General features: G+C 35.6%; 1 pseudogene; it reads left to right on the top strand.

Annotated features, from left to right (window-relative positions):
* The first annotated feature begins 6,799 nt into the window (after positions 1 to 6,799).
* LOC148855455 (protein RECOGNITION OF PERONOSPORA PARASITICA 7-like) lies at positions 6,800 to 8,616 on the top strand (annotated as a pseudogene).
* The last annotated feature ends 1,452 nt before the right edge of the window (positions 8,617 to 10,068 follow it).

The following is a 10,068-nucleotide window of genomic DNA, read 5'->3' as shown; positions in this document are numbered from 1 at the left end:
ACGTGCGGGTTTCACATTAAATGTGTATGCAAACTTCAAATTTTTAATATTTTTTACAAATAAAAAATTTAAAACTGAGCTCAGTTCAACGGGTTAGATTTGGTCCAATCGAATAACCGCTCGAACCATCACCCAGTCAAGATTTTGGGTCCGATTTTAGTAAAACCTAGTGGGAGGTAAAAAAATCGTTGACTTGGTAAAAACCATCCAACCTAGACGGTTGGAGTGTTTTTCCCATTTGACCCAGTGACCATGTCATAGGTTGCACACTAAATGTGTATACAAACTTTGGGAGGCCATAACTTTGCACTCCGATGTTCAATTGAGGTGATCTTTTTATTTTGGGTATTTTTGCCAAAATCCCTTTTATGCCCTCAAATTGTAATCTTTAATATTTTTTACAAATAATAAAACTTAAAACTAAATTAAAAAATATTTAAGGTTTCCAACAAGTTGGATTTGGTTGAACCTAACTAATTGCATTGCTCAAACCATCACCTGGTCAAGATTCTAGGTTTGAGCCAGACAGTTTGACCATTCGACCCAGTGACGGAGTTATGGGTTGCACACTAAATGTGTATGCAAACGTCAAGAGGCCATAACTTTGCACTCCAATGTTCTATTGAGGTTATTTTTTATTTTGGATAAATTTTCAAGACCGATGCGTTCCAAGGAGCCATAGGCACCTTGCCCATCAATTTTCTTAAAAAAACATTTTTTGGCCTCAAATTATAATTTTTAATATTGTTTTTACAAATGAAATTTTTTATATAAAATAATACATATATTACATGTAGAACATAATTATACATTATTTATTGAAAAATGCATATTTATACATACCTATACACATATATACATGCACAACCTAACTCGTTCAACCTAGACATCAAACCAATGACCTGCAATCCAAAAGCAAAAATGGTTCGATTTTTAAAACATTGGCTTGGACCAGTTCCAATAAAGTTAGGCTTGGTGTTTTGGGCCTGATCGATTAACAATGCTAAATTAATTGATTAAATAATTTGAGATAGCCTTTACCAATCTTGTGTTTGAAAATACATAAACTTTTACTTATTTATTTACTTATTTTACTAAATTATTTAATTATTTAATAATTTAATAATTTAATAATCTAACAAATTATTATTGCTAGTAAAGTAAGACCTAGAATCATGTATGTATAATATATATTTACTCTTTCGCTTGATTGTCTATTTCATTTATTTTATTAAAATTATTTATTTATTAAATTAAATTAATTATTATTTAACTATTTACAATTATGCCACTATATAAAGCAAAAGTACAATGACAAAAGTCACCTCTCCCTTTTTCACTCAATTGTTTGATGGCCCTGATTATTTATTTATTGTTTTATTTTATTAAATTAAATATATTATTATCCATAAATTTTTATTTATTTTAAATAGATCTTTTTTAATAAACTTTTAATTAAAATTTTACAATAATTTACCCTTGGCAAGCCACTTACGATCATGTTTTGCCCCTACGTAGGGCCCTCACTAGTATTATTTATTCTAAATCTAAGCTTCACATTTTTCACTTGTCTTTTCCCTATGCCTTGCACCAGCTTTCTGCTTGTATTTGTGTATAAGAGAGAGTTCAGCCTCTTTGTAGAAAATGCAAATTTTGAAATCCACTCCATGAGGCCATGTTTGTTTGGGGGTGGAAAATCTAATTAGGATAAACTTTACATCTTGATCAGGTTTTACATTCGTTTGGAAAGAACATGGTTTTTAAAATTAAACCGTCCCAGTTACTGTTCGACCCGAATGATCGGCTCATTTTGATAAAAAAATAAGAAAATTTAAAAAACGGTTAAAACCATTCGAACGGTTCAAACAGTTAACTAGCTGGGTCAACAATTTACTGACCAAAATCAACGGTTTCGGGAAAAAAAGCGATTCTGAGAGAAAACAGAACCGATCAAGTTCCTAGTTTTTCTGGTCCGACAGTCAGATCCGATCCGGTCTTGAAAACCATCGGTGTAATATTTCATTTTGATTTTTTTCGCCGATAATCAATGTAATATATACGTCGAAATTATCGATGTTAACGTCTCTTTCTTCCTCTCTGTCGCTCTCTCTCTCTCTCTCGCTCTCTTCTCTTTCTCTTCTTATTCTTCCCCCTTTTTTTCTTTCGCTGTTCCGTCACCGCCGCTGCAACCAGTTGCAGTGGCAGATCTGAACCCACCTCCTCTTTCGTTCTTTATCTTTCTCTCTTCTCCTCCTCCTTTTTCTCTCACGATTCTGCTTTCTCTTTGAGAGACTGAAATTTTCTCGAAATCCAGAACCCACCTCTTCTCCTTTCCGCCGTCGAAACATGGCGGCCATGAGTTCTCTGACTCCATGGACTGCAACAATGTCCTCCCCTCTCACCTCTTCACCCTCTTCCTCTCGCTCCAACTTCCCAAAGCACCTTCTATTTCCGCCATCGTCTCCACCTCGCCACATCTCAATCTTCAGTGGTTGTTCTTCGGCAGGAACACAACGTGTCCGGTCCGAAGCAGCCTCTGCCCAAGGGTTCAGACTTGACGCCGAACCGTAACTCCGCCGACTAATCCAGGAATGGTGCATTGCAAATGCATCCAATGGTGTGGATCAGATTCCGACCCCGAAATCTCTCTTTGAAGGACCCAGGTAATTAAGCCCATTCAAGAACTTCGGATTCCTCAGCTGCAACTGCAATCACTGAGGAAATTAGAGGCCATTGCATCCAGGAATGAAAAGAACAGGGGGCCAATGGTAGAGGCTGGTGTAGCCAAGGCCATGGTTTTGCTGATCATGTCACGTTTCAGGGAAGCCCGAACTGATGGACTCAGTGAAGCTTTTAGTGTTTTCCACCTTGTATGCACTCCAACCGAAGAGATGCAGAAACTTGTTTCAGAGAGCTACGATCTTGTCGAGTCGAGATCTCTCTCTCCTCCTTCTCTCTTCTTTTTCTTCCCCCCATTTTTTCTTTCTCTGTTCCGTCACTGCCGCTACTGCCGCTGCAACCTTGCAGCGGCATATCTGAATCCACCTCCGACCTTTCTCTCACCATCTGTCTCTCTTTCGTTCTCTCTCTTTCTCTCTTGTCCTCCTCTTTTTCCTTCTTCTTCTTCCGCTGGTTCCCTCCACTCTAGATCTTCTCCTCTGCACGTAAATCTTTAAAATCAATCGTCCCAATTTCCTTCGACAACTAAATCGATTCACATTTTTCATCGATATAAAACTGAATTTACACCTAAAACAAATGCAGCCTGAATGGTTTTGCATTTGACAACTGAAATTGCACCAAGATGGTTCCTATTCTGTTTATTAAACTCACATTTTTTGGATTAACTTGTACTATTTCTCAACCATGTATTGTTTCCTTTTGATTTTGGGGTACATTTTATATCGTCCTTGTTTTGCATTTCACAACTGAAATTGCACCCAAGATCCGTCCCTGTTATTTGAAATTGCACCCAAGATGGGTCCCTGGGTAGAAACAACATTTCTAAACTTTGCATTTGTACATATTTGTATTTGTATAGTGAGAGAATGCAATTCCAAGACTTTTGGCCAGTCGATTCAAATTTGTATTATTTTGTATGCATTTTACTGTATATAATTGTATTTGTACTCCTTCCAAACTAAACCAATCCATATTCTTCTCAAATTAAGGCTTATCTATTGAGAAAAAACAAAAGAAAATTCTTAATTTCCATTTCTTTTTTTTTTTTCAATTAAGGACTGATCTTCCATCGATGCCCTCGGTCTGCAAGATGTACCAATTGGGGGAGTCATGAGAATGGGTGATGGGTCGGTTTGGTTCAGGTTTTGCTTAAATTTCTTGTTGCATTTGGATAAATTATAAATTGCCACCCTGCATTTTTATTTAGGGCATGTTTGATGCGTCTTTTTGGGAAGATCATCTAATAGATCTATAAGTCAAAAGATGTATTGAGCTTTTGCATGAAGATTTGAGCAGCCTGAAGTACGTTTGGTAGATGCGCGTCTTTCCGTGCAATAATAAAACCCGAAAGATGCAAAAATCTTCATTCGGAACTTCCCGAAATAGCCCAAAATGGGCTTTTCATGTCTTTTCGGCATTCCATCTTTTTGTGGCTAAATCTTCCATGCGCCAAACGAAAATATACCGAAAATTAGTCTTTCCAGTTTATAAACAGCCGAAAGACCGTACGAAAAGATGCACCAAACACAACCTTAGTTTTGTTTTTTTGTAGAATCAGGAGAAACTACAATAAGGTCGGGGGTAGCTGAGCCCCAAGAATCACTAAAACACATGGAATAGAGGAATAACAAAAACTAAGAGGATTGAGATAGCACAAAATAAAATATACTTTTATAGTCTTAAATATAATTATATAAACTTTTATATTAATATCAATAAATATTATAATATAATTGGATTCGATTGAGTCAAATTTGAATATGATCCAATTATATAGACACATTATCCAAATATAAATTAATTGGATTCCGGGGCCAAATTCCATGTAAATCATTTATCTTGATGACCCTGATAAATGATTGCATTGGTTTCCCACAAAAAACACACCCCCACCTACCCCATAGCATGTCTCATCCATGCATTGGGAACATCTCCATGAACATGTATAGGAGATTTCCCCCATGACAATAGGGATGTTTACGGTTCGGTTAACCAAACCGTGGGCCTATTTTTGAAATTGAACCGGTATTATTGGTTTTTCAAAAATCAGTAATTAAAGTCGTTCAATTAATTGGTTGACCAGTTCAGTTCGTTGATTTTTTTTTATTTTTTTATTTACAATATATATCATAAAAATATATAAATATAAAATAAAAACTAGAAATATATATAATATTATATTGTAAATAATAAATAATATATTATATATTATAAATGTATATTTATATATAATGCATATTTATTAATTTATAGGTAAAATTCTTGATTAGTACCCTGTACTTTGGGTCTTGTGTCACTTTGGTCCTCAAACTTTAATGCGACAATTCAGTACCCAAACTTTCAAAACGTGACAATCTAGTACCTAGCGTTAAATAGTTGTTAATCAGCCGTTAAATGACATTTTAAAAAGACACAAATGCCCTTCGAATGTTATCTATTTTTTTTTATCAACTATACAAACATTGACCAAAAAAATTAATAGTCCCAAATGCTTGCTTCTTCCATTCAAGAAAGTTGGGGCCACCAGAATGTCCACTCAAACATAACCCCAACTTTCTAGAATGGAAGAAGCAAGGATTTGGGACTTTTAATTTTTTGTCAATGTTTAGATGGTTGATAAAGAAAATTAAACGACACTCGAAAAGTATTTGTGTCCTTTTCAAATGTCACTTAACAAGGTTAACTGCTGATTAATGGTAGGAACTGGATTATCATGTTTTGAAAGTTCAGGTACTGAGTTGTCGTATTTTAAAGTTTGGGGACCAAAGTGACACTAGGCACAGAATACAGGATACTAATCAGGAATTTTCCCTCATTTATAATATACAGAAAATATAAAATACATATCAGAAATATATGTATATTGTCGGTTCAGTTAATTATTGGTTTTTTATATTGATTATCAAACCGATACCTTCAGCTTTTTTTTAAAATATCAAACCAACGAATTTGATTAATTGGATTTTCAGTTTAGTTTTGGTCAGTTTTTTTGTTCTATTAGATTTTTTTCTTTTCTTGCTCACCTCTAACGCACGGCTAGGATGTGCAATGGGGTGCGCTCTCTTGGGAGCCAATCCAAATTCTAAAAACTAGGGCTATTCATGGGTCGGTTTACTGCGATTTTTCCAACCGACCCGACCTGGTCGGGTTACTTGACATAGAAACCAAAACCAACCCAGTGTTAAGCAAAACCGACCTAGTCGGTTTGAGTCGGTTTCGGTCGGTTTCGGTTCTAAGTTCATCCCTGTGATAAAATCTTGCTAATTTTAAAAACAATCATAAATTGAACATCATTTCAGCCATCTCCTATGATAAAATTTAAATGAAAAGTTAATCACAAAAGTTGTTCATTAATCACTATTCACTAATCCAAAGTTTCTTGCAACCATTCAAAAACTAGGTGGCCTAATGGGCTTTAGAACTTCATGTTTGAACTAAGTCGGTTCGGTTCGGGTTGGTTTCGATTTTCTTGTGTGTAAACTGAAACCGACCCGAATCATCGGTTTAAGAATTTACACAACCCGAAATCAACCCGTGCTTATCAAAACCTAGCCGACTCGGGTTGGGCCGGTCCGGGTTGATCGGTTTGGTCGGGTTGGGCGTTCTTATGAACAACCCTACTAAAAACAGAAAATGGTGTGTATATATATATATACATATATTCATCTAAACAACAGAAATTGTTTATTTTTTTGTAAAAACAAAAAATAATAAAATTTTCCACATACATTTCAGCCAAAAACGGGATTTGCACGAAAATTTTGATAAAATTTTTCAACAGAAATTACATAGTACAACTAAAAAATAGCAAGAAAATATGGAAAATGATAGCAAAAAAATCAACTAGATAAAGCAAAAATTGTAAAAAAAACAAAAATATTTAGATTTTTTTAAAATGTTACTACCATAAAATAACAAATCTGGAGAAAAATACAGTAGAGAATTCTAGCATCAAATTAAAGCATACGTATCTTTCAAAAAAAATTAAAGCATATGTTGACGATGTTGTCGTCGTGGTCATCGCTGAATGTCAAACCGTTGTGATGGGCTCTAGGTGCAACAGCACATCCTTATCCGAGCATTCTTGTTTGTTCTTCTTTCATTGATCTTTCCCCAATCAGCCAACGGGCAATTTGATCATTTGATCACATCCAAACCTTGTAATATATTACATATTCGTCGGCGGCGGCGAATATTGCATTTGCATCTCTCATTCCTGTTTGCTGAATTCTTCAAATCACCAACAATGGCTGATGGACTAGTTTCCATTTTCTTAGGGAAATTAGTTTCTATCATACAAGAAGATATTCAGGAAGAGTTACGACTGGTTACTGGTGTCAGAGAATATGTCAAAAAGCTTTCTCGCACACTCAGGAGTATTCAGGCTGTGCTTAAGGATGTAGAGGAGAGGAAAGTGAAAGATAACCTGGTAAAGGTTTGGCTGGAGAATCTCAAAGATATAGCCTATGACACGGATGATGTGTTGGATGAGTGGAGCACTAAAATTCTCATGTTGAAAGAGGTACGCCCCAATAATAACTTGTTGTCTTGCTGCTTTTGGTTCAAGCAAGTAGGTCTGCACCGTGATATCGGTCTTAAGATAAAGAAGATTAACAAAAGACTAGATGAAATTACAAGTGAAGAAGACAAGTTTAACTTCAAAAGCAGTAGCAACATCAATACAGAGGAGCCAATCAATAGACCACAAATTAGACAAACTAGCTCTTTGATTGATGTATCCATCACAGTAGGTCGGAATTCAGAGAAAGAACTTATAGTGAGCAAATTGCTGACTGAGGGTAGTTGGCAGGAAACGACCTGAGTGCCCATCATCTCCATACTTGGTATGGGGGGCTTAGGCAAGACGACTCTTGCCCAGCTAGTTTTCAATGATAACAGGATAACAGCCCAGTTCGAGAAAAATATTTGGGTATGTGTATTTGAGCCTTTTGATAAGGTAAGGATTGCCAAGGAAATTATTAAAGCCTTTCACAAGGAGATTCTCATTGATAATGATATTTCATGGGAAGCTCTGCATAATCTGTTAACCGATTCCCTTGAGAATAGGCTCTTTCTACTTGTTCTAGATGACATTTGGACTGAGGATGTGTTTGAATGGGAATAGGTTGCTACCCAGGTACCAAGTTAGCAGGTTGGATGGTGAGAGATAATGGGTTGCCCAATCTGCGTTTTCTGAGATTATATGCATGTAAAAATTTAAACATGTTGCCACCTGCCATAGGGAAGCTACCATCTCTTGAAAGGCTGAGTATAAAAGCAATGGATGAGATAAAATACATGGGCCATAGGTTTTTCGGAATCAACAGTGCAGATGCTGCCAAGAATGATTGTGAAGCTAAGAAATTATTCCCAAAGTTAGATTCTTGATATGAAAACTTGGAAGATTGGGTTGTTGACACTGAAGAAATAGAAACCACTTCTGTTTTGATGCCACATCTTTCTTACTTGTATATTCACAATTGCCCCAAGTTAAAAGTGCTTCCCCACCGCATCTTCCCTGCTGCACCACTACAAACACTACTGATATTACAGTGTCCTCAGTTGACCTGGACGCCATCCTCCTCCTCCCTTCTACAACACCTGCAGTTCTTGAACTTATCTGGGGATGTAGGTGATCTTTCGAGGTCATTACCATCAAATAACAAGATCATGGACTTGACGATACAACATTCACCTTTCCAGTCATTGCCCAATGGTTTAGAAAATTTCACAAAGCTAAAAGGCTTGTGTGTTTATGCTTGTAAGTACATTGATTGTATTCCTGATGAGTTACTACATCTCACCTCTTTAAAAAAATTGGAGATCATCAGATGCCCTCTATTGGAAGAATGTTGCAGAAAGGAAGTAGGAAAAGACTGGAAAAAGATATGCCACATCCCCCACATTGAAATCAATGAAAGAAGAATCCAATAACAGATTCAACGGTAAAGCATTGTTGGGCCTGCAAGACTAGAGGTAAAGGCATTTTACATTTCAGAATGATGAAGAATTATACTAAGAAAAATACTGAATTTGAATTTCTCAAATAATAATACATTTTTTTTTATTTGGCAGATTTATCTATGATTAGTGGAAATAACCCCAAAATACAAAATTATTTATAATTAAGGATCCAACAGTTTCCATGAATCCAATTTTGGATTTTTTTAATCAAATTCTCCATCTATTGATGATTTTCTGACTCAGACAAAAGCTACTAGAATCAACCCCAATTGCAAAGTTTCCAACATCACACACAACCTCCATGGAATCTATCTCCCATGTAGCTTCAGACCCTAGTTCCAAAGTTATAATCCACTTCTGCCCACCACATGCTTTCTCTGGATTAAATAGTTACTAGATTCATTTTTGAACCTCCCTGAACATTGGCAGCCTCTTATAAAAGAAAAAAACCGTCTTCTATGTTCCCATATAGACCTTGAATCCATCATTTGTTGATGGGGATGATAAAGAAAAAACTCTGTGGTACTCGACTAGGTGTGTCTGACACTTAACTTGATACACCAAATATCTAATATTATATGTCGGATTGACCTATACTTGAAGACGTTGACCTGCTTCAAATGATGCAATGTTCCACATACATGGCCTATGGTGAATTTGTAAGGGCTAAAAGAAAATGAATCTGTATCTCTAGTATTTCCTCTTTCCATTTTCTTCAACTTATTATGTTTTTCTATTGCTTTTTCATATGCATGGAGTGTGATCTTACTTTTTATTTATTTATTTATGCTTTGTTTGTTCTTACAAGGTGATTATTAATCCATATCATTTTCTTTCTTTTTCATTCTTTTTAAGGTTGCATAATTTTGAAAGGAAGATGGTGGATGATTGGCTATAGATTGAAATCAAGCTTGTTCGTGAGCATTTTATTGACAAGAAGTGTATATAATAAGAATGGAAACCCCATCTTTGCAGAATCATTGTAAGCCCACTCCAATTCCTTCCTGCTTGTTGCTCCTTTTATCTCTCATCCCTGTTCAGGAACTAAGATAACAAATACTAACATGGACATCCAATATACTTTTCATTCTTTGATAACTGAATTTACTCTGAAGAAGTAACAATGAATTACATATTTACTCCATATCTTCACCAAACATCTTATCTATAAAATTCATCTTTAACAATCAAAAAATAACTGCATTTTGTTAGGTGATTGGTGATGAACTGACTACCAAAGATATGCAATTCAATGTCTAACCTGGTTGTATTGGTTCAAGTCAGATGTGTGTTGAAAATTGTCAACCTTAAGTGAATAATTCAATAATCAGGTTACGACATGTCATCCTAGGGTGCATTTATTGTAGAGTATCAGATGGAGATGCATATAATATTCAGACTTGTGGACTTAAGCTTGCCAAA

Source organism: Nelumbo lutea, chromosome 4 (genome assembly GCF_056320005.1).
Source record: "Nelumbo lutea isolate HS-2025 chromosome 4, American lotus-T2T, whole genome shotgun sequence".
NCBI lineage: Eukaryota > Viridiplantae > Streptophyta > Magnoliopsida > Proteales > Nelumbonaceae > Nelumbo > Nelumbo lutea.
This window is presented reverse-complemented; position numbering and strand designations above follow the sequence as displayed.